Source organism: Schistocerca cancellata, chromosome 5 (genome assembly GCF_023864275.1).
Source record: "Schistocerca cancellata isolate TAMUIC-IGC-003103 chromosome 5, iqSchCanc2.1, whole genome shotgun sequence".
In the NCBI taxonomy this organism is placed as follows: domain Eukaryota; kingdom Metazoa; phylum Arthropoda; class Insecta; order Orthoptera; family Acrididae; genus Schistocerca; species Schistocerca cancellata.
Window position 1 is genome coordinate 813646911 of NC_064630.1, and position 26435 is coordinate 813673345.

A 26435-nucleotide genomic window follows, 5' to 3' on the forward strand; every position below is an offset into this window, starting at 1 on the left:
TTTAGAAATTAATTAATCAACGCCACACATTTTGAGAAGTTTGCAAACAAAGCTAGGAATCGGTCTGAGTTTATGGTCAGTGCGTGTTAGATCATACACTGCTACATATGGAAACTTGCTAACATTAAAATTTTTTTCTTTAACCTTGAGAGCTATACTTCCAGTCTCGTGAAAGTGGGTTGTATGTGGCGGACTCATTTCTGCCTCGGTGTCAAACGACATACTAAGAGTAAATTATTCATATGATCCATTATATCTCATAAACGGTTCATAACATTGAGATGAGATTTTGCAAAATAGTAGCATGGAGAGGCAAGATTATTAGGCCGTATGGTTGACATGCGAAACTTTTCATCTACCATAATGTAGAAATAACTACTGATTTTCTTCAATAGAATAATTTAATTTTTAAGTGGCATTGATAAATGGGGAAATGTCAACTGATGTGGTTTTGCAACAACATAAATTAAGAAATTAGACGTTTATTTTATACAAACATTGAGCTTTTATGGAAGGTATTACGCTGTCTTGTTGTCAAAAAATGGTTCAAATGGCTCTGAGCACTATGGGACTCAACTGCTGTGGTCATAAGTCCCCTAGAACTTAGAACTGCTTAAACCTAACTAACCTAAGGACAGCACACAACACCCTGCCATCATGAGGCAGAGAAAATCCCTGACCCCGCCGGGAATCGAACCCGGGAACCCGGGCGTGGGAAGCGAGAACGCTACCGCACGACCACGAGATGCGGGCTCTTGTTGTCAGTTTCTTCTTTAGTAATACATCGTTTCAGGAGAGTCGCAATTGCAAGTGCAATGTTACTGATGTGAAGCTGTAAATTCTACCGTGTGTTGGTGAAAGAAGTGTATCTTAACAGAAGCAGATATGTTACTAATGACGCTTCTCTGAAGAAAAAAGGGAAAACGGAGGAAAATATATCACCACTTCCATTGCAATTCTGGGTGAAATTCCGTAACCCACTATGTTTAAAGTACGAACGACTGGGATTCAAACTTCTCCAAGGATTCTTTCATACATCTCAACAACCTGGGAAATATGAAAAAAAATCTAACCAATTAGTGTGCGATATTTTTGTTCGTATCTCTGTAAAGAGCGAAGGCCTGAATCGTTACACGGGCTCGTACTGTTAAAAATATCCCCGTGTAGCACACAGATTTAAGCTGCCATGATGTTCCAAAACTATGCGCACTCTTCTATAATTGCTGTAGCCAGCGATAGTGAGACTATGTACTCGCTTCCACATGTGGCGGCGGCATTCAGCTAGCACACCGCAGTGATTCGTAGACACACCGTCCTCCGCAATGTCGCCTTATCACGTGGTCTCCGGAGCCAGTTTCGGATTCAATCTTCACGCTTACAACATACCATCGTCGCCTACCCTGTTGTTGTCTACGTACTCTGCGAATAAGCTGCACTATTTCGTATTCTGTACATAAGTGTAGGCAACCATAAATTTGTGTAGCGCACTGAAATCTCAGTCCGTACCAAACCTGCAAGTACTGCTAATGTTCAACCGAAAGGAAGAGAAGTACCATTACAGCACACTGCATTGAAATATTGATTTTTGCTAATGTCGGTGTGTGTACCCCGCATAGAAATAATGAAATAGTGGAATAAGGACCACTGTCCCGGTGTTTGGTTGTTGTTTTTGCTCCAATCTAAACTAGCAGAGTGGCGGATACAAATGGGAGTGTAGCGAAAGCAAGATCTTCGTCGCTCGCTGCACTCGTCGTGGCACGCACTCAGGTGATTGGACACCACGGCTCCCCCGACGCAAAAGACGATCTCGCACCTGAGCTCTGCGCATGCGCAGCGGCGGCGCTCGCCGCTCGCCGCACGCACTTGCTGGAGCGGCGCCGGGAGGCCCGCCCGGCCGCCCCCGCCGCTCAGTCGCGCGCGCGCCTCCAGCCGCAGCAGACGTGGCGCAGCCGAGCGGGTCCCACTTGTTAGCGCCGCCGGTCGGGAGCATTCGCGGCGGGCAACATGTGACTCGCGTCACTCGCCGGTATCTGTTCTCGACTTTCAATTTCTGGCAGTGCGGCTATTTATCCGCTTTTAACAAATAAATTTTCATTGCACATTTTGCATTCGCCATTTTTTTTACGCGTACTGTACGCATTGCCCTAAGGAAATCTGAACGATCTTTTACCGCAAGTGTTGAGTGAAGTACCGGTCGATGCTCTGAGGGCATCGTCTCTCGATTGTTTAAGCCAGAGGTGCAGAGAAAGAGGTGAGTTCTGTAGAATTTTAAACCAGCACTTACTTTGTAACCTGGATACCCTCCGGTACGTTTCTAGTTACGGGAAAGAATAAACTCCAAAATAAATCTAGAGTGTACTGCCGGTTTTTGGTGTCATTTTCGATTATTGCATGTATAAAATACGACGAGAGAATCTGGAGATCCAAAGGTAATCACAATTTCAGTGTCGCAGTCCCATTAGCGAAGCGAACGAAGAGCGGAAAACAAATAGGTCTAGTTGTACTCAGAAAAGCTCTCGAATCCAGATAAACTGTTCACAAATATCGGAGACAGTTGTCAGCCTTCAAACAGCCGTGCAGTGTATATCAACAGCTAGCTATTCATCAAACAAGCTATGTCAGGGTAAAAGAGATTCAAGTACTGACGGTTACATCATATAATCTAGGTTGCATCATATGTCTCATCAAACTTCTCGAACGCTCGACGTTTCGATCCGTCTGCTGGGATTCTCATCAGGATTCCAGTAGTGTCTCTTGGTGGCTGAACACTTATTCACACAGATTGATTCAACCATATAATAGTTCATTTTTCTCTGTATGTCATACGGGAAGAAGAATAATAACTTCGTCAATGAAAGTTTTAATTAATCAAGGTAGCCAGCTTTCTTATGGTTGTCATCGTGTTTACACCTCATCTGGATCGCTGGGTTGTGACTCTTGGACGACGATAGAGCACGTGTGCTTGAGCTGTTATTGACGACATTGAATGGAAGGAATGGAGAGTGGTAAACTAATTCCGACTCGTACGATAGATTTCCCCTCTAGTACAGCGCAAGCGTAACATACCTAGCATAAAATCGATCACAGTCAATAAAATCGTATGATTTTACACCGTAAGCTACTGTGGTGACCTTTGAAATTTCGCAAGTGAAGTAACAGAAGGTCAGAACGGTATGCTGTCAAATCTGGTATCTACATCCGACAAAATACACACATTAAAAAAACCATTCCTGTAGCAGGCATCGAACTATATGTCACCGTCCTGAGAACTACTGCCATCTCAGCCAGGGATGCGATTTATGTAGGAGGAGGAGGAGATAGTGTTTAACGTCCCGTCGACAACGAGGTCATTAGAGACGGAACGCAAGCTCTGGTGAGAGAAGGATGGGGAAGGAATTCGGCCGTGCCCTTTCAAAGGAACCATCCCGGCATTTGCCTGGAGCGGTTTAGGGAAATCACGGAAAACGTAAATCAGGATGGCCGGAGACGGGATTGAACCGTCGTCCTCCCGTCCTCCCCGTTAGAGTCCAGTGTGCTAACCACTGCGCCACATCGCTCGGTACTTATGTATGAGGTAAAGGAAGAACAAAATCTTCTAGGCCGTTTGGAATAAAAGTTAATTCCTTAGGAGTATACCGAGAAAACTAGTTTTGAACATTCTGAACAATGAGTAACGTCATCCCCACTATAGTATTAATAATATGCGGCACAATAATTTCAGCTTTTTTTAATTTCAGTGTCCTTAAACAATAAAATTTTGGTATAGCTGCTATTGTGAATAATTATTCATAATATTTGCTATGATTTTTAGTCACAGTGCACTGTTTTGAGAATGAAACCACGCTCCAAGTAGTCATATTTTAAGCTTGAAACTGACGGACCGTTGCAATTGGTCAGTTGCTCGGATAATAAACAGAATAAAAGTGACCTGGGCCACGTTTTCATTCTCAAAACACGCTGAGGCTGTGGAACCCCATAGAAATAATATTTTAAATAGTCCACTATGTTCTGAAAATTCCGAACATAACCTTTTCGTTAATGACTTACGTTGCAGGCTACATAAATGGTAGTGTTACAATCCAAATAGGCGACAACAAATGCACTGCATTTAATATGTCACATTTTCTTCAAGCGGAAGAACAGAAATTGGGGATTCCCCGGTGTGAATCAATATTTACCTGTCGCTCCCTCCGCTCATTAACAAACCGCAGCCCTGCAGTGCTGCTGTGACAGTTGCTGGACTATTTCAATTGCAAACCAGCGTGACTAACCGAAATTAAAATTTGGACTAATAATCTTCGTTCATCGTACATATACAGAAGTAATTACATCTCACAAATTTAGTTGCTTCATTTGAGGGGTAGTTCTGTATTATTTACAGAGACGGAGCATGTGAGAGACTGTACGGAAGCACTCATGTCAATTACTGATCAGCATTTTGATTAATGGGATGCAAAATTTGCAGTGTTAACTGGATTTACATATTTAATGGTACGCATTTCCTCTTCGTACTCCGTCAGAATGGACTGTTTAGAACCAGTTTTCCGGGTTGTTTAATCAGTCAACTGCGCTTAATGCGAATGCGTGAAATGGCCCAAAGTCTATCAGTTTTTGGTTGTTGAGGATCATAACAGCTACAAGTGTTTCCCGATTCGCCGAGGAATGTGTTGCTAACAAAGACTTGGCGTGTTTGTTAAAATTGTAAGCGCTTCGTAAGTATAAAACCTTGCTGTAGTGCTTGTTAGAACAGGTAACAACCGTGTCTAAGTTATATTTCTGTGTATCATTAAAAGCCAAATAAGTTAACGTGGTGTGCTGATTATATATCATTGCCTGCCGCTGTGACCGAGCGGTTCTAGGCGCTTCAGTCCGGAACCGCGCTGCTGCTACGGTCGCAGGCTCTAATCCTGCCTCGGGCATGGATGTGTGTGATGTTCTTAGGTTATTTAGGTTTAAGTAGTTCTAAGTCTAGGGGACCGATGACCTCAGATGTTAAGTCCCATTGTGCTTAGCGCCATTTGAACCATTATGTATCATATGAAATTTGTGATGAAAGCAAATGAAGTATTTAGCACATGTATCGAACCAAAACCGTTTTCTATTTCATGTGGATTGCAGCACATCTTCTTGACGTCTATATAATGTAACATGCGGTACCAGACGATAGACTGGAGTTGAAACATACAGTTTCCTTTTGTTATGAGCGTCGAGCACGTATTCGCGATGAATAAATCTTTAAACGAAATATTCATTGTCGTAGAAATATGTTGGAGACACAGGAAAGTGATGAGTTAACAGCTTCCTCGTTCAATTCAAAACAAAGAGAGATAAAATTTAAGAACGTATATCAGCAAAATATGTTTCGCCGTAGTAACGATACTTTGGCATCTACGAAAAGCACAAAGTACTAAGCAAGACAGTGTGGCTGTATCGTTGATAAGCTAGATTTTTTCACTCGCTGTTCGTTATCTGCCTTCTCTAGCATACTGATTGTTTGGAAAAGCATAAGCACGGTAAACAATCCACTGTTCTGTAATTCTGCACATTTCCTTGGAAGATTATTTTCCTGTCACGAGTAAAGTGATGAAGACTGGGTAGCACTGTCGAACGTCATATGATTCAAGACAGTACTGTCGTTTTCAGGAAATAATTCGAAGAGTCCCAATTGAAAATTAAATGAGTATTACAGGGCGGAGGGTGATCTGGTTAATTCGCTAGCACAAAGTTTCTGAGAAAGACAATAGTAGGAAGGTCTGTAATATGTCTTGTAGAAGACTGAATATATCTTGATATGACCAATCCAAGTATTGCTATATCGTGTTTGTTCTTATTATTAAAGCGTGACGAATTCATCTCTGTGGACGGTGTTTCGACGGCCTAGTGACCGAGCGGTTCTAGGCGCTTCAGTCCGGAACCGCGCGACTGCTACGGTCGCAGGTTCGAATCCTGCCTCGGGTTGGTTGGTTGGTTTGGGGAAAGAGACCAGACAGCGAGGTCATCGGTCTCATCAGATTAGGGAAGGACGGGGAAGGAAGTCGGCAGTGCCCTTTGAAATGAACCAACCCGGCATATGCCTGGAGCGATTTAGGGAAATCACGGAAAACCTAAATCAGGATGGCCGGACGCGGGATTGAACCGTCGTCCTCCCGAATGCGAGTCCAGTGTTTGCCTCGGGCATGGATGTGTGTGATATCCTTAGGTTAGTGAGGTTCAAGTAGTTCTAAGTTCTAGGGGACTGATGACCTCAGATGTTAAGTCTCATAGTGCTCAGAGCCATCTGAACCATTTTTGACGGTGTTTCGTCCATTTTGCGGGCTATTTTAACGTAGGAAATAACGTAACTACCCCGATACTTGTAGTTCTACACTAGACATTCATATGAAAATTCGGGATATACACATAAAACTAAAACAAAACCATGCCAACTAGATTATACGACAAATGATCCTCAGAAACACAAACTCACATTTGATTTATTAAAATGATGCTTTTGGTGACCTCTTGGAACTTTATCTAACCACGATTGGTTAAATACACGAAATTATGAATCCGCTAATATTTTCAGTCGTACTACACTAGGTCGAGTGTGGTAATGAACTCATTTATTTGTCATGATGGGTGGTTGAAAGGTTTCACATTCTATCCTTGGTTCATTTAAGGATATACTCTGTCATACTAATTACAGGACCCGTAATGTCTCGCGATGCACAGCAAGGCCAGATGATAGCGTGGTTTCAATTTCACATCAGGCATCAATGTAAGTCCTCCAATACGACAAGTTATTCTGCAGTGTCTTCTTGCTGATAAATTTGTTACGTTTTTAGTTTACTCACTAGAAGTGAATATGTGTCCACATATTTAGGGGTGTATATATACAGAGCGTTACAGAGGAATGTTCACTATTCAGGGATACGACAGAAACGCTTATTTGAAACAAAAAACCTCTTATGGAAAGATGGCCTGTTCCGAATGGTCGCCGAGATAGCACAAATTTAAAGTACATTTGTTTTCGTACTAGTGGCGCGCTTGTGTGCGTATTACGCACAAACCTCTTTGACGTTTTATTCTCGCCCAATCTATCTCGTTGATTTCAACCTCTTTCTCTGGATATCTTTCTGCCCTTAAACTAGTGCGCTGAACGCGCAGTTGTCCGTGGGTTGTTGTCAGTGAAATAGTGCGAGGGACTGACAGCGTTATAAGAGAGAAGCATCGATTAACTGTGTTTATCCAGGTGCTAGGTAAGAAACCGCAAATCTACACTGATGAAGCATATTCGGGTAATGTGTACATCTGCAGCTTTTATTATGTCGAAGAATATCATCGGCCCTTTCTCACACGCCGAATTTCTGATCGTATAGTGTTTACTAGAGTTTTCAGCGCACTGTCCATGTTCGCACCTTTTACCACGTTACTGATGGCCCTACTTTGATTATCTGTAATTCGACAGTTGCCTAATGGGTATTTTGAGTTCATTGAATCTTCTGAAAGAAACAAAAAATATAGCATAGGAAGACAATAAGGAAAACAAAGGAATTACTACCTCAATAGTGTCAGTATGAAGTGACATTTAAAGTGACTTCTTATTACGATTTCTTTCTATTTTCAGAACTTTCTGCATTTATGTGGTTAAATTTAAATGGTTCAAATGGCTCTGAGCACTATGGGACTTAACATCTATGGTCATCAGTCCCCTATAACTTAGAACTACTTAAACCTAACTAACCTAACGACACCACACACATCCATGCCCGAGGCAGGATTCGAACCAGCGACCGTAGCAATCGCGCAGTTCCTGACTGAGCGCCTAGAACCGCGAGACCACCGCGGCCGGCGGTTAAATTTAAATGCTAACGCAATCTGAGACTTCTTAGAGGATACATTTGTGCCTCGTTCTTTTCTGCGCCGAGGAAATGCGTTGTTCATGTAGATTTGTGAAAGACGGTATTCAGTTAGAAACTTAAAGTGTGTTTGTACAGTGAAAAGAAAAAACCAAGCTGCACTCTGCGTATATGATACGAGGTTTATATACATTTTTTCAGAGATGGTATTGTCACCGTTGTCGACAGGGAAAGACAAACAGTAATTCAGCGTTTCTGTCTAGAAGCTGCAGTCACGTATTTCTATGTATTACTTCGGCACTAGTGAATGATAGAAGCGAACATCATTTCGTCCACCATGCTTCTTGGACACAGGGCATCCACAAACTGTGTATCGATCATTCCGATTCAAAGCATGATTCCAGGTGTGATTAAACGTTTGATAACAGCCTGGCGGCGAACCGATGGTATCTGGTACGACTATTTACATTTTCTCCTGTACAACAAAAAGGTGTGTGCATATTAACTAGCAGAAGAGAAACACCTGCAGTGCCAATTTAGAATTACCACGCAGTTCATCAGCTTGCTGCAGCTCACAAGCTGCGAGACAACTACGAATACAAAGGGTACACAGGGAATGTAGAACTTTATTTAATGCCAGTCTGTGATCACAAAAATTGTCCTCAGACTATTTATCGCTGTCTGTGACGATCCTTTATAGATCTGTGAACAACATATCCTGATGTAGCGAAGTTAGAGTGGCCGAAGTAGATAGAACGAGAATGATTTTTGAGCCGATAGACAAGAACAAAAGACACAAGTTCTTGCCTACTGCGAATCCTCTTGCTTATAAATGACGTCCGTAACGCTGTACTCATTAATTATGGAGGGAAAAAGCGTAAAACGTAAGACTTTTGCGTGGTCACTCACTGTCTGGGAAGTTGTTTCTGTTGAGAATGTTGTCGATAAGGTTTCGTACAAAAAACCTTGTATAGATACCACATGTGTATTATGAAACATTCGCGCAGGAAAACGTGTCCGTACTGAAGCAGGGTTACTCCTAGCATGTTGTTAAACGGAAACAGATTTTGCTTCATTTTGTTCATCGAGCTGAGTAGGGGACAAGGTAAGTTGCTGGCGATGCGCCAACAGAATAGCAGTTCAGTGCAGTGAGTTTCAGGCCGAACAAGGAGTGCTGTCATGCTGTAGGGTACGCTACACGAATATATTATGCAGTACCATCGCCACAGAAAGATACCACGGACGAAACTATCTTTTGGGGGAAAAATCGAAGTGGATATCAGTCACAAATGCAAATCTCAGAAGAGTAAATTCCGGGGTCATCTCAACTAGCTGAAACCTTACTTAAGCAACAAATCGAAAGCCTGCCGCGGCGGCCAAGCGGTTCTACGCGCTTCAGTCCGGAACCGCTCGACTGCTACGGTCGCAGGTTCGAATCCTGCCTCGGGCATGGATGTATATGATGTCCTTAGGTTAGTTAGGTTTAAGTAGTTCTAGGGGACTGATGACCCCAGATGTTAAGTCCCATAGAGCTCAGAGCCTTTTGAACCATTTTGGGTAAATCGAAGCTTTTTGTAAAGTTGATATCAATACTGTTCCCTAGGGCTTTAACTAAACACTATTGAGAAGATGAACTAGTAAATCGTATCTAATATCGTGCAAAATGTCCTTTCGTCTTTCACTGAGTCCACAACAAACGAACCGAGCGATGTGGCGCAGAGGAAAGACACTGAACTCCTATTAGGGAGGACGGTAGTTCGAATCCCCGTCTGGCCATCCAAATTTACCTTTTACGCTATTTTTCCTAAATCTATTAAGGACAGTGCCTGAATTGTCCCATTGAAAGGACGCGACTGATTTCCTCTCCCTCCTCCTCCACCAGGCCTCCTATTCGATTCCAATTCCAGCTCTGCAGAACTCGGGGACTTCGAACGTGGTCAGGTGTTTGGGTGATACTTGTGTCATACGTCTGTACGCGAGATTTCCACAGTCCTAAACTTCCCTAGGTCCACTTTTTCCGATGTGATAGTGAAGTGGAAACGTGAAGAGTCACGCACAGCACAAAAGCGTACAGGCCGACCCCGTCTGTTGACTGACAGAGACCGCCGACAGTTGACGAGGGTCGTTATGTGTAATAGGCAGACATATATTCATCACACAAGAATTCCAAACTGCGTCAGGATCCACTTAAAGTACTATGACAGTTAGGCGGGTGGCGAGAAAATTTGGATTTCATGGTCAAGTGACTGCTCATAAGTCACACATCACGTCGGTAAATGCCAAACGACGCCTCGCTTGGTGTAACGAGCGTAAACATAGGATTATTGAACAGTGGAAAAATATTGTGTGGATTGACGAATCACGGTACACAATGTGGCGATACGATGGCAGGGTGAGGGTATGGCGAATGCTCGGTGCGCGTCATCTGTCAGCCAACAATAAAATTCGGAGGCGGTGGTGTTATGGTGTGGTCGTGTTTTTCATGTAGGGGTGTTGCACCCCTTGTTGTTTGCGTAGCACTATCACAGTACAGGCCTACATTGATGTGTTAACCATCTTCTTGCATCCCACTGTTGAAGATCAATTCGGGGATGGTGATTGCATCTGTCAACACGATCGAGCACATGTTCATAATGCAAGGCCTGTATCAGAGTGGTTACACGACAATAACATCCCTGTAATGGACTGGCCTGCACATAGTCCTGACCTGAATCCTGTAGAATATCTCTGGTATTTTTTGAAACGCTGACTTCGTGCCAGGCCTCACCGACCTACACCGATACCTCTCCCCAGTGCAGCACTCTGTGAAGAATGGGCTGCCATTCCCCAAGAACCTTCCAGTATCTGCGGCAGTGTAGGCTGTCATGAACTCTAAGGGTGGGCCAACACCAGATTGAATTCCAGCATTATCGATGGAGGGCGTCACAAACTTGTAAGTCACTTTCAGCCCAGTGTCCGGATGTTTTTGATCACATAGTGTATGTTCATTTGCGCGTGCTGCGCCTTGCCGTTGAAATGTATTGACCCACATTTTTTTTTAAATTATCCGTCTTCTGACTGGTTTGACGTGGCCGGTGACGAATTTCTCTCCTGCATCAACCTCTTTATGCCGAGTAGCGCTTGCACCATACTTCGTCAATTATTTTTAGGATTTACTCCAATCGCTGTCTTCCTCTACATATTTTACCCTCTACAGCTTCCTTCGCATCTCTAAACAAATGTCTTATCATGCTCTTCTTCCTCTTGTCAGTGTTTTCCGTATGATACTTTCTTCGGCGATTCTGCGGAGAATCTGCTCATATGTTGTAGTTTCCATGATTCACTAGCATACAAGGCCATGCTCCACACATTCTCAGAAGTTTTGTCCTCAAATTAAGCCTTATGTTTGTGATTAGTAGATTTCTTTTGGTTATAATTGCCCTCTTGGCCTCTGGTGGTCTGCATTTTACGTCGGATGTCTTCGGCCATCTTTGCTGATTTTTATTCAAAATTTGAGCAGTGGCTGAGTTCGAAGCCAGGATCCCTGACGTTCTGATTACGAAATCAAAGACACTACCCCAAGATCACGACTTGCATAGCGACTAATTCACTACAAGCGACATTTTTTTCTATACTTCAAAATGTCAATTGCACTGCGCCACGCAAATATCTTGCAGCCTGCGACTTGCTTACTGATTATTTCTGTCCGTCAGTGAATTGGCGAAGGACCCCTCTCTCCATTGTTACAATCCGCACCATTCTCTGTCGGCTTGTGACAGCAACAACCTATTCCGCTTGACCCTGGGAGGCGGCGGCTTTCCTTGGATCGTGGTACCCACAATATATCCTTGGACGCTCAATGGCCGCGCCTCGTAGGTGAAGTATTCCACGGAATTGAGCACCCACTAGCAAAAGTGTTGATATCTTGCGTCTGGCGTATCCTACTCCTGTTTGCCTCCCCGACGGCCAGGATTAAATCAGAAGACATTCTACTATCGTGGCAAACCGAGCTATTCCATTCGCGTAGATAACAGATCGTCCTTTCACCAACACAGCAGCTCATATTAATTTGATTGCTCATCGAAGTGCACCATGTTACAGAACTTTTTGTAAAACCACTTTCTTTACTGTTCTGTCACCAAAAAAACACGGTTCACACATTTTCTGACAAAAAAATGAAGCTCCCAGAAGGGGAATTGAGAGGGTATCTGACGTTATTTCAGTGAAAATAAACAGAGGTCAAATTTACAAGGAACCTGACAGTGTGAGCCCGCTTTCCAGTATTGTCTTGCACCCACTCTGCCAAGGATTCGGTTCGGAAGGGTGTCATAAAGCCGTTGTCAAAGCGAGCTGGCCCTGAACTGGTGCATGATGTTCTGGAAGCTCGCACTGGGAAAGAGTTGACGTCCCACCTTGTCCCACACATGTTGTATCGGGGCAGAGCTGTGGATTTTGCTGTCCATGGAAGAACCTCAACATCAAACAGGCAGGTCCAGAGACACATGCCCTGTTGATTAATAGCACCACGACATGCCGCATGAGGGTAATTCAAGAGGCCGCAGGATGTTCGTGATGCACCAGTCTGTCCTAAGATTTCCCTCCTGACCAGAAGTCATCCCCTATGGATACCAACACAATTACACAAGGGGCACTGCTGTACACCTCAGAAACATTGAAAGAATGAGACCTCTCCTTGGGTCGCCCTGAACACTCGGCGACTGTGGTCACCTGCGGTAGTGCAAACCGCGATTCATCGTTGAAAGGAATGCGACGCCATTGATCAGGGGTCCATGCTTCCCGGCCACAGCGTCAGACCAAACTCAGTATTGACGGCAGCCTTCTCATTGAGCGGTAAACCCACAGTCTGCCAGCTGTTATCCTCCGACGCTACAGGGAATCCATCACGTGTTCTCTTATGGCAGGGGAAGATGTGAAGTGGGTAAGATGTGCTATGTGCACAATACGCTGATGCTCCCTTGTGGCGACGGTCCGATGCAGTCCCAGATCGGGACAGTGTCATATATGATTGCCCCATAGATCTGAATATAGCACTATTCGATCATCCGGCCTTATTGAGATCCACAATGAAGTCCATTTACAACTCAGTCAGTTGCTGATAACGCTGTCCTATAGGAGTACGTGGTATCTCCATGCCCTCCACGGCAGTCACTGAGAATCTAGAGCTAACCATGCCTCTTATACGGGGTGTTACAAAAAGGTACGGCGAAGCTTTCAGGAAACATTCCTCACACACAAATGAAGAAAAGATGTTATGTGGACATGTGTCCGGAAACGCTTAATTTCCATGTTAGAGCTCCTTTTAGTTTCGTCAGTATCTTCTGTACTTCCTCGATTCACCGCCAGTTGGCCCAATTGAAGGAAGGTAATGTTGACTTCCGTGCCTGCGTTGAAATGCGACTCATTGCTCTACAGTACTAGCATCAAGCACATCAGTACGTAGCGTCAACAGGTTAGTGTTCATCACGAATGTGGTTTTGCAGTCAGTGCAATGTTTACAAATGTGGAGTTGGCAGATGCCCATTTGATGTATGGATTAGCACGGGGCAATAGCCGAGGCGCGGTACGTTTGTATCGAGACAGATTTCCAGAACGAAGGTGCCCCGACAGGAAGACGTTCGAAGCAATTGATCGGCGTCTTAGGGAGCACGGAACATTCCAGCCTATGACTCGCGACTGGGGAAGACCTAGGACGACGAGGACACCTGCAATGGACGAGTAAATTCTTGACGATAACCCTAATGTCAGCGTCAGAGAAGTTGCTGCTGTACAAGGTAACGTTGACCACATCACTGTATGGAGAGTGCTACGGGAGAACCATGTACAGCGTGTGCAGGCACTATCAGCAGCTGACATGCCTCCACGGGTACATTTCTGCGAATGGTTCATCCAACAATGTGTCGATCCTCATTTCAGTGCAAATGTTCTCTTTACGGATGAGGCTTCATTCCAACACGATCAAATTGTAAATTTTCACAATCAACATGTGTGGGCTGGTGAGAATCCGCACGCAATTGTGCAATCACGTCATCAACACAGATTTTCTGTGAACGTTTGGGCAGGCATTGTTGGTGATGTCTTGATTGGGCCCCATGTTCTTCCACCTACGCTCAATGGAGCACGTTATCATGATTTCATACGGGATACTCTACCTGTGCTGCTAGAACATGAGCCTTTACAAGTACGACACAACATGTGGTTCATGCACGATGTAGCTCCTCCCCATTTGAGTCGAAGTGTTCGTGCGCTTCTCAACAACAGATTCGGTGTCCGATGGGTTGGTAGAGAACGACCAATTCCATGGCCTCCACGCTCTCCTGACCTCAACCTTCTTGACTTTCATTTATGGGGGCATTTGAAAGCTCTTGTCTACGCAACCCCGGTACCAAATGTAGAGACTCTTCGTGCTCGTCTTGTGGACGTCTGTGATACAATACGCCATTCACCAGGGCTGCATCAGCGCATCACGGATTTCGTGCGACGGAGGGTGGATGCATGTATCCTCGCTAACGGAGGACATTTTGAACATTTCCTGTATCAAAGTGTTTGAAGTCACGCCGGTACGTTCTGTTGCTGTGTGTTTCCATTCCATTATTAATGTGATTTGAAGAGAAGTAATAAAATGAGCTCTAACATGGAAAGTAAGCGTTTCCGGAAACATGTCCACATAACATATTTTCTATCTTTGTGTGTGGGGAATGTTTCCTGAAAGTTTGGCCGTACCTTTTTGTAACACCCTATATAGCCTACCTGGCTTTGTACTAAAACTAAACACGGACGAAACGCACTCTAGTGGCCACTCTACCATCGTACAGTATTGCAAACCTGTTCATTTACCCATCAATGATGTAACGTCTTCGAAGTTACATTGACATTCGTCCATCTCGTCTGGGTGCTTCACCTTTTCTTTCAGGTAGTGAATATACAAACATTTTAACGAGATTAAGTAACCACACCACTTTTCATACAGATTGGAATTCAAGATTTCAGCTGGATTGAGCTGAAGATGTAGGAAAAAAAGGTTGTTAATTGTTTGTTGAACGTAATCTGTGGAACAACTCGATTGAGAAAGAATTGGGTGCTACCTTCCTGAACGTAGAAGCCCTTCACTGTGTGCTGTGGTATTTAAACGAACAGTTTCCGATTGACTTACATGTTAGCAGACCTGGAAAATTAACAAACTATGAAAATTCCTGCCAGATTGAAACCGTGCTCTACCTGGTTTTCCAGCGAAGCGTTTCTATTTCTGGAATGGAACAGAGGTACTGGCAGATGGAATATTTTTGTGAAGGTACTAAACGTCCTGGGATTGCATAGTAGCATGGGAGTTAGCATCCCTGTCCGAGGCATAGTTTCACACAATCCGTTGCAGTTTTGGAAAGTTAATCTCATTTCTTCGTAAGCTATAAGGGCGTCTTCACCCCATTTCAGGAGTAGCGAAGGGCCATAGATCAAAAGCTTAGCCCAGCATCTTAGTACCTGAATGTCTCTGCTTTTTGGAATTAATCCAAAATCGTTATCAGGTAGCACCACGAATCGTGCTTCAGTGATGTGGTTGCTTTTCCTGGTAGGAAGGCGTCGACATCACTGGGGTGTATGAGGAACAGCATTCGTTACTCCATCGAAAAAACCTCCACTGGAAAAATAACATAGTTAGCTAACGATTCAGGTATCAGTAACTCCCATATTTATTCTCCTATTCATGAGGGCGGACATGGTGGTCCAAAGACCAAGGGCGTGCGTGTAAACCGATAGGTAGAAGGATAGAATCCCGACTGGACCACGAAAACTTTCACCAGGAACCAAACCTAGTCCCTGTTCCACATTAAACTATAGGTCTTCTTTCTCCGGTTGGATAACTGGATAGTTTAAGGCCACGCACGATGTCGAAGTACGTCCAAGACTTGCACTCAGGCACTAAGTCACGTAATTCGCACTGACGGGTGCAGAGCATAAGTGCAAAGTCTGTTTACTAAAATATTGACTGCGTCACGTGTTGTCGCACTTTCATAAAGTACTTCGACCTTCGCGGTAGTTTTGAGGGTATATACGTTGAAGAGCCAAAAAGATTGTTACACCTGCCTAATATCGTATAGGGCCCCCGATAACACGCAGAAGTGCCGCAGGGCATGGACTCGGCTAATGTCTGAAGTAGTGCTGGACGGAACTGCGACGATGAATCCCGCAGGTCTGTCCATAACCCCGTTAGAGTACGAAGGACTGGAGATCTCTTCTGAATAGCACGATGCAAGGCATCCCAGATATGCTCAATAATGTTCATGTGAGGGTAGTTATCTGGACAGCGGAATTCTTTAAACAAAGAAGAATATGCCTACAGCCACGCTGTAGCAATTATGGACGAGTGGGATGTCGCATTGTCCTGCTGGAATCGCCCAACTCTGTCGGAATGCACAATGGACATGAATGGGTGCGTGTGATCATACAGGATGCTTACGTACATGTCACCTGTCAGAGTCGTATCTAGACGTAACAGGGGCCCCACATCACTCCAACAACACACTCCCCACAACATTACAGAGCCTCCACCAGCTTGAACAGTCCCCTGCCAAAGTGAAGGGTCCATTGATTCATGAGTTTGTCTCCATACCTTAACACATCTATCCACACGATACAATTCGAAACGAAACTCGTCCGACAAGGCAACGTGTTTCCAGTTATTAACAGTCCAATGTTTGTGCTGGCGGACCCAGGGCGAGGCGTAAAGCTTTGTGTGGTGCTGTCATCAAGACTACACGAGTGGTCCTTCGGATACGAAAGCCCATATCGATGATGTTTCGTTGAATGGTTCGCACGCTGACAATTGATGGTTCAGTATCGATATCTGCAACAATTTACGGTAGGGTTATATTTCTGTCTCGTTGAACGGTTCTCTTCAGCTGTCGTTGGTCCCGTTCTTAGGATCTTTTTCCGGCCGCAGCGATGTCGGAGATTTGATGTTTTCCTGGAATTCTGATATTCACGGTACATTGGTGAAGTGGTCGTACGGGAAAATCTCCACTTCATCGCTATCTCAGAGATGCAGTGCCCCATAGCTCGTGCGCTGTCTGTATCAGCACGTTGAAATTCACTTAAGTCTTGATAACCTGCCATTGCAGCAGCAATAACACATCTAACAACTTCGCCAGACAGTTGTCTTCTATGGGCGTTGCCGATCGCAGCGCCGTATTCTGCCAGTTTTTCTTATATATCTCTATTTGAGTAGGCATGCCTATACCCGTTTCTTTGGCGCTTCAGTGTACAAGAGAACCGAGAGAATATCTCTGGCAATAATAACTTAGGCGTAGAGCACTCTGGGCTCACAGCAACCAGGATACTAGACGACATGTGAAGAGTAGTTGCAGAAAATGTGCCGAGAGAAAATCGAAATGAGCTGATGTGGGTATTATTGGTTCCTTCGACAACGACCCCTTCAGGCGAAGTGAATATGTTGAATCAGTGGCATTGTTTCCAGTTACAAGGGAAATTCAACTGAAGAGTGTCAAATAATACGATGTCTGAAGGATGATGCGTTTCGAATTCCAAACTTTATGTCTTAGAAATTACAGATTTTCAAGGAGATGGACTGCACTCGTCGAAGACTCACATTTTTACCCTAGTAAGTAGGTTCCACCTTCTGGTCGCCGTGCCATCCTGTGCCAATGGTGACATTAAATGCGGTATTGCAGGGAAAGGATGTGGAGGGGAGGGGGGGGGGGAGTGGTTGGTCTCCCGATCGTTGTAGCATTTTTTGACCTTGGAACCGCTTATAATCGGTTGTGTAGCTCCCCAGCCGGCCTCACGCTGCTGTATTCTTTTCCGTAGCTACACTCAACTTGTCGACAGACTATAAATCTCAAAACAAAGTATGTCATGTATCTTAAACAGTGGTTTTCATTTTAGTTTCTGTGTACTTGGAGTCATCTCTTATTCGTGAGTCTACGAATAGATTTAACGAACCACTTATGCGATTTGCAGTTTTGTTGCGACGAATATGCTGAAGTCGTTCCTTGAGTTTCCTGCGGGTAGCACAGAACACTTCAGAGTTGATTGTTGCACCATGAGGGAGGACATTGAACAGAATAATCTCTTCAGAGTCCTAGAAGACTGTCTCTGTGACTTTATTGGCTAAGGATGCAGATTCGAACTTTTTCTCTGCAAGAGAGATGGTATGACGCCACTCCATGAAGTGCCGTTTTGTTTCTGGTTAGAAGTGATGATGAACCCATGTTTCAACTCCTGTGACTATGTTCGATAAAAAAAAATTATCACGATCAGCATCTGAACGTGCAATCAGTTGTGCACACACGGTCCTTCGTTGCTTTTTACGGTCTTCTATTAAGAGACGGGAAGCCCATCGGGCACGCACCTTTGAATACCCCAGCTGGTGGACGAGTGTGTCAGCGCTACCAATATAGACGTCCAACAGTGCAGCGAGGTGTTTAACTGCGATCCGTCTATTACCTCAAATGAGATTACGTGTATGCTCCGATACTGCACGAGCTGCAGCAAGTTTGCGCGACATTGATGCGATGATGGCAGAGGCCTTACCCAACGAATCACCGTGCTTTTGTTAACTGCCACCTCTCGGTAGACATTCTGCAAACAACTCTCTGATAGCACCGTCGAGTATCGTAGATTAAGCTGGAATATTTCAAGGTGTTCCACAGCAAATTCCAAGTTGTTTGAACAGAAATTGTCCGAAAAAAATGTGTTGCGCTATTTATTGAACATGCCACTCCTTCTTGATTGATTCAGAAGCTCTGAAACACACCAAAAACCCACTGCATATCCCAGGAATAGAGGTAGTATGTTAATGTACAGTTCTATTGAAGAGAGATTTATTCACGGTTATTCTTAGTTTCATCGTTTGTCTTGTTGTTATTCCGCCGGGTCTTCGGGCGTCAGATATGGTGACAGTTGATCAACATGAATTTGGCGCCAAAGTGGCTTCCTGTCATTGTAAATGAATTTTTTTTAATTCTGGGCCGGCCGGAATGGCCGAGCGGTTCTAGGCGCTTTAGTCTGGAACCGTGCGATCGCTACGGTCGCAGGTTCGAATCCTGGCTCGGGCGTGGATGTCTGTGATGTCCTTAGGTTCGTTAGGTTTCAGTAGTTCTGAGGCTAGGGGACTGATGACCTCAGATGTTAAGTCCTATAGTGCTCAGACCCATTTTTTTTTTTAATTCTAGAGGATTTGACGTACACTGTGTGTTGTTTTCTCTGCCCGCATCTCGTGGTCGTGCGGTAGCGTTCTCGCTTCCCACGCCCGGGTTCCCGGGTTCGATTCCCGGCGGGGTCAGGGATCTTCTCTGCCTCGTGATGGCTGGGTGTTGTGTGCTGTCCTTAGGTTAGTTAGGTTTAAGTAGTTCTAAGTTCTAGGGGACTGATGACCATAGATGTTAAGTCCCATAGTGCTCAGAGCCATTTGAACCATTTTGTTTTCTCTGTTGTGTGGCATTAGGTAACTAAGTTTTATTTAATCCGAAACATTGCAAAACTACAAACTTGATGCTAGTTGTCTGCATAAACAGCTCCCTAAATGGATCAGCTTCATCAGTGATTCCGTTTAACTTATATAATCTTTGGACAAAAGTATGGAAGTACCACGAGTAGTAGATGCTTCAACATAAATGTAGATGCTATCCAAGCCTGCAAGCTGTGTTACTGTATTTGACCACGAACTAATCCTCTACGTTGTCCTCAAAACGTTGTTAAGTACCAGTTGTCGTTCACAACAGTGTGCTGTGTATCTGTGAAAGAATATTTTCGAAGCTAAGTGAGTTCGAACCTGGGGAAATGATTGGTGATCGTATGCTGGCTTCCATAACCAAGGCCGCCGAAGTGTTGTGTGTTTCAAGAGGCACCGCATCGAAGATTTATACTGCATACACAGGGTGACTCGCGAAGATATGAAGATATTTTAATATTTTATTCCAGAAGTAAAGCTAAAGAAAAAAGTTCATATAAACATAGGACCCCAAATGTTTAGTTACGGAGTTACGGCTAATAAAAGATTTTCCTGAAATGTAGCAACTTCGCTGATATGAAGCCATCGCAAAACTGTATGAGGTTAAAGTAAAACACGATTTCCATTAATTTTGTTGTTATTGGTCTGTTGAATCTAATAAAACATGTCGCAGACATGTGTCTGCAGTAGTTTTCCAGAACATCCAGAGAAGCGAGGAAGTAATTTCGTAAAATAAGCACCCACAGCGAATTTTCTTTTGGCGGATTGTGTTCACTCACGGGTAACAATACCAGCAACAACAAGACACTCCTCAGTTGCTGACATTTCTTAGTCTCTAATAACTCATCGTCGACGGGATGTTAAACTCCAGTAACACCTCCTGGCATCACAGCACTTAATAAAACGGACTGCCTGAGCCTGACCCCTAGATACTGAAAGATAATGTTTCTGTTATTTTTCTCCTGGTAATACACGAAATGTTGCTGCCGTTCCTATGTAAGTCATTACAGACAGACGCATCAGTGATTATTAATCAGAATGATAGCACTCTTTTCCTATACGCGGCCACAGCCTACCACTATTTGCTGTCACAGAATTAGCCATCAGCTTTCAACAGTAGCTGCATATATACTAGAGCCCTCTGACAATTACTGGTAAAGACGTTCATCGGGTACAATCTACAGTCTGCCGAAGGTAGGGCGATGAGAGGGTAGAGCGGAGGTCAGCAGGTTCCTTCAGCGAGGTCACAATTAATTCTGTCCCTTATACTCGTTAACTGACATCCGTCATAAAGTATCCAAGGACCACACTACGAAGATAGGCATAATAGGGACGAAACAAATGTCTGTACTGAGGAGCACGAATGGCAGGTTTATATTCGCTGGAGTGCTGCATCTGTTAACAAAACCCCATACACAGTTCTAGTGTGACCTGTTCTTCAGCACTATATCATTTTAGTCTTTACGGTGTCACTGAAGCAGCTGAAAACGAATAAAGTGCCAGCCCATGAGGGGACATTCATTCGGTTTTATTCAAAGTACCCGGCGGTAATGGCTTTTTTCATAGTTCACAGTTGCCATGAATCTCAGGCACAGGGAGAAGTCTGACAGAACTGGAAAAAGCGCAGCGTATAAGAAGGACAAAATAGTGAATGTGCAAGATTGTGGACCAATGCCCTTAGAAAGGAAATTTAGGATCTCTTAGATCACGGTCAATTTGGGTTTTGCGTAGGTAAGAGCATCAGAGACGCAGTTCTGACGTTGAGACTGTAAATGGAAGCAAGATACCTTCATAGGATTTGTCGTCCTGGAAGAAGCGTTAGACAATGCAAAATGGTGCAAGATGTTCGAAATTAGGAAAACAGGGGTAAGCTATAGGGAAAGACGGTTAATATACAATATGCACAAGACTCAAGAGAGAACAATGATGATGGGAAACCAAGAACGATGTGCTCGGACAAAACAGGGTGTAAGACAGGGATGTAGTCGTTCGCCCATGTTGCTCAATCTCTACACAGAAGAAGCAATGACGGGAATAAAAGAATACCCTGAACCTTCTTCAAGATTCCCTCAAGAAACTGCTATCTACACAAATCCAGAATCCCCACCACCTACACTAGAGGAGATCCAAAGACATATTCATAGACTGAAAAACAACAAGGCATCCGGAGAAGATAATATCACTGCAGAACTACTTAAAAATCTTGGACCAAATTCCCTCAAAGAACTCACTCAAATCATCACAGACATTTGGCAGACAGAAAAACTACCAGAAGATTGGAAATGCGCCCTAATTCATCCACTGCATAAAAAGGGAGACATGGCAGATATAAACAACTATCGAGGAATCTCCCTTCTCCAAGTCACTTATAAAATCCTCTCAGCTTGTCTTCTTCAACGAACACAAGAACAACTCGAACACAGTATTGGTGAATACCAAGCTGGCTTTCGCCCTCACCGATCCTGTGCAGAACAAATTTTCAATTTGAAGACAACACTAAAATACAAAGCAGTCAGAAACAGTCCGATCATTTGTTCCTTTGTTGATTTAGCAAAGGCTTATGAATCAGTCGATAGGCAATCTCTCTTTATTATCCTTGAGGAGCTAGGACTCGATCCGAAAACCCTAAACCTTATCAAAGAAACGCTCACAAACACAACTTCTAAGATAAAATTCCTGGGTGAAATATCAGAGCACTTCCTGATCAAAACCGGCGTCAGACAAGGTGACGGCTCGTCTCCACTCCTCTTCAACCTTGTCTTAGACAAAGTCATCCGAGAATGGGAAAAAGAACTGAAGAATCAAAATTACTGGAAGCCTATACAACTAGGAAGATCTAAAGATGGTATTAAAATTTAATGCTTGGCATTTGCAGATGACGTGGCCATTCTAGCAGAAAACGAGACCACAGCAATTAAACAGATAGACATTCTCAAAGAATGCGCCGAAAAAGTTGGGCTACAAATTTCCTTCCAAAAAACCAAATTCATCTGCTCAAAATTTGAAACTCAAAAACTGACTACAAAATATGGACAAATTGAGAGAGTTCCATTCTTTAAATACTTAGGCGAGGTCCTAGAACCCACAGGGGGAGAGAAAACTGCACAAAAAGTTCGACTGCAAAAACTGAAAAGAGCATACTGGAAAACCCACAACATCTACAATAAAAAGTGTCTCTCCATTCACTCAAAAATACGACACTACAATACAGTAATCAAGCCCGAAGCACTATATGCCAGCGAAACACTCACACTCCATAGAAAAGGCGACCTGGAAGGCATCCTGAAAGAGGAACGCAAAATTATCAGAAAGATTCTTGTCCCAAAAAGAACGGAAGATGGATACAGGTTACAGTCTCGGAAAACTACAGAAAAATTATCTAACCTCGCCGCAGACATCCGGAAAAGAAGACTAAAATTTTACGGTCATATCCACAGACTCTCAACACCCAGACTCTCCCACAAAATTTTAATATACATTGAAAAATTGAAAACCATACCCTGGATACAAGAAACCAAAACAGATCTAGCAAATGCACAAATAAATTCTTCCGAAGTTATAAACAAAAATGTATACAGGCAAAAAATCAATAGTTGGAAAGTACAATCCGAGAATGAAGTTTGCAAGAGACAGGGGACAAAATGGACAGAGGAAAGAAAGAGAATTCATGGGGAAAGAATGAGAGAAGTTTGGAGAATTAAAAAATTGAATCGGAAAAGCTTTGCGTGATCCGTATGGGTCCAATCGCACATAATAATAATAATATACAAGAGGAGAATCAAAATAAAGGGTAAAAAGATATACATGTTAAAATTCGCTGATGACATCAGTATCCTTAGTGAAAGTGAAGGATAACTCCGTGACCTTTTAAACAGAATAAATAGTCTAATCGGAATTGAACACTAGAGTAAACTGAGGAAAGACTAAATTAACGAGAAGCAGCAGAAATCAGTTTAGCGATAAACATAAAACCAAAACTGGTTACCACAAAGTTAAGGAATTGTGTGACAATGGGATCACTGTAACACTTGACGTACGAAGCAACTTGGACATAAAGAGCATAAAAGCATAGGCAAAGAGGTCATTCCTGGCTAGGAGCAGTCTGATAGTATCAATGGTCGGCCTTAATCCGAGGAAAAAGTTGCTGAGAATGTACGTCTGGAGCACAGCATTGATACAGTAGTGAAACAAAGGACAGTGGGAAAACCGGAAAAGAAGAGAATCGAAGCATTTGAGAGTCGGTGCTGAAAGTCAGGTAGACTCATAAGGCAAGGAATAATGTGTTGTCCGTAGAATTGCCCAAGGAAGCAACAAATGAGAAAAACTGACGAGAAGAGGGTACAGGATGAGAGGACATGTGTTAAGACATCAAGCAGTAACTTCTGTGGTGCTTGTGGGGGCTGACAGACTGTCGGGGAAGACGGAGACTGGAATACATCCAAGAAACAGTTGAGGCGTAGTGGGCATATGGTACTTTGAGAGGTCGATTCGATCAATACTACAGCGGTAGGAATGTGGACCGTATGAGAGAAGTCTCACTGTTTTCGTGAAACACGAGTGCTATACAGGGTGATTCAAAAAGTATACCACAACTTTAAAAATGTGTATTTAATGAAAGAAACATAATATAACCTTCTATTATACATCATTACAAACAGTATTTAAAAAGGTTTTTTTTCACTCAAAAACAAGTTCAGAGATGTTCAATATGGCCCCCTCCAGACACTCGAGCAATATCAACCCGATACTCCAACTCGTTCCACACTCTCTGTAGCATATCAGGCGTAACAGTTTGGATAGCTGCTGTTATTTCTCGTTTCAAATCATCAATGGTGGCTGGGAGAGGTGGCCGAAACACCATATCCTTAACATACCCCCATAAGAAAAAATCGCAGGGGGTAAGATCAGGGCTGCTTGGAGGCCAGTGATGAAGTGCTCTGTCACGGGCTGCCTGGCGGCCGATCCATCGCCTCGGGTAGTTGACGTTCAGGTAGTTACGGACAGATAAGTGCCAATGTGGTGGCGCTCCATCCTGCTGAAATATGAATTGTTGTGCTTCTTGTTCGAGCTGAGGGAACAGCCAATTCTCTAACATCTCCAGATACTGTAGTCCAGTTACAGTAGCACCTTCGAAGAAAAAGGGACCAAAAACTTTATTGGCTGAAATGGCACAGAAAACGTTCACCTTAGGCGAGTCACGTTCATACTGAGTTGTTTCCCGCGGATTCTCAGTGACCCATATACAGACATTGTGACGGTTGACTTTCCCGTTAGTGTGGAAAGTTGCTTCATCACTAAACACAATCTTTGAAACGAAAGATTCATCTGTTTCTATTTGAGCAAGGATAAAATCGCAGAAATCGATTCTTTTAATCTTATCAGCTGCAGACAGTGCTTGAACCAATTTCAGACAATAAGGTTTCATAACTAACCTTTTTTGTAGGACTCTCCATACAGTTGATTGTGGAATTTGCAGCTCTCTGCTAGCTCTGCGAGTCGATTTTCCTGGGCTGCGAACAAATGCTTGCTGGATGCGTGCTACATTTTCATCACTCGTTCTCGGCCGTCCACAACTTTTCCCTTTGCACCAACTGACGCTGACGCCTAGTCAACAGCGCCTCAAGCGAACAAATGTACAACTAAATGAAACTTTATAGCTCCATTAATTCGCCGACAGATAGTGCTTAGCTCTGCCTTTTGTCGTTGCAGAGTTTTAAATTCCTAAAGTTGTGGTATTCTTTTTGAATCACCCTGTATATTCATAATCTGCAGTAAAGAAGAGACGTGCATTCATCCTTCTAATCCATCAGTTAATCGGCTGCCTCGCACGAGGCTAACAGTAAATCCTTTAACCTTGCTGTACTTGCACAGGGAAGTAAAAGACTGGTAAACGTGTAAAGCGTCATCCGCTCCTCACCGCACAGTCGCTGGAGGAGTATATAGAAGAAGTTTTAAACGGAATTGTAGAAGACAGACGATGAAGAATCTGAGAAGCATTTTGAAAGAATTTCATCGCGCCGTTACAATCCAAGCTATAACGCAGCAAAATCGCTCAGGAACGTACATGAAAATCGTTAAAAGAAGTAGACCGCGTTCTCACGAAGCTCTGTGAAGTAAATACGTACAGGCGTATTAAAAGCAGAGTACTGAACAGTTCTTCTGTCTCCATCACACACCTCGCATGGGACACGAGAAAGAGAGGCATTCAGGTATTCCTGTTACGATCCCTATCAATGTTTATGTAAAATGACGGGAAGGAACAGCATTTACTTCACTCTTCTCTCTTCCAGGCCTGAATAGTGGACAATGAAACTAGCGAAAATTGCAACTGTCATGAAGAATGGATCTAATGTGAAACTCGGATGTTGCTTAGAATTTTGTAGCAACAGTACATAATTGACTGCATAGAGAACAGACACTAAATACTGGTTTGTGTATCACATTTTGACTCGTGGTGTTAGGACGGTGACCATGTAACCGGTAGAAAGAAATGGATCGTGTGCAACATTAAGTTAGTATTCATCCACACAAATATGTTCATAGCACCAAATTTTCCTGTGGCTCCAGTGGCCCGTACATCTTCGTCCCCTGTGGTGGCTCCAGATGGAATGCCGGTACGGAAATCCGCTTATGACCAGCGACGGCTCCAGGCCGTCAAGTGAGAGCTTCCCTGGTGGTACTCATGCCACCTCATCGCATTACGATGCCGAGAAACAGCAGGCGCATGGCGGAGGGGTGCTGTGTCATCGAGTCCGCGGATACCGGTGCACACGCCAGAGAAACAGGCGGGAAAGGATGTCGGGACTCAAACCCACGCCGGAGTCAAGCAACGGGCTGATGAACGGAGGACCCGACCCGACACAACGAGAGCAAGGCAGTAGGAATCAATCGTACAACGAAGTGCGACGAACTTTCAAGGACGACACTGTCAACATATGAAGCACAAGCCACAGTCCAGATCGAGACTAGAGAGGAAAACCAGTATCAAGGCGAAGTCGTCGGAGAGCAGTCAGTAGTACGGTGGAGACAGCAACGAACGCTCTAAGAGAAAGTAAACGACCGGCTGAGCCGTCGATGTGCGGCTGCATTTACGCCGACCGCTAGACATACACTGCTGGCCATTAAAATTGCTA

General features: G+C 43.9%; 1 protein-coding gene across 1 annotated transcript in view; it reads left to right on the forward strand.

The window, feature by feature from the left end:
* The first annotated feature begins 1976 nt into the window (after window positions 1-1976).
* LOC126188070 (discoidin domain-containing receptor 2-like) overlaps window positions 1977-26435 on the forward strand; it is a 378437-nt gene continuing 353978 nt past the window's right edge. Inside the window, exon 1 of the mRNA XM_049929516.1 lies at window positions 1977-2251. The gene's annotated coding sequence lies outside the window, so the exon portion shown is untranslated. The remainder of the gene's footprint in view (window positions 2252-26435) is intronic.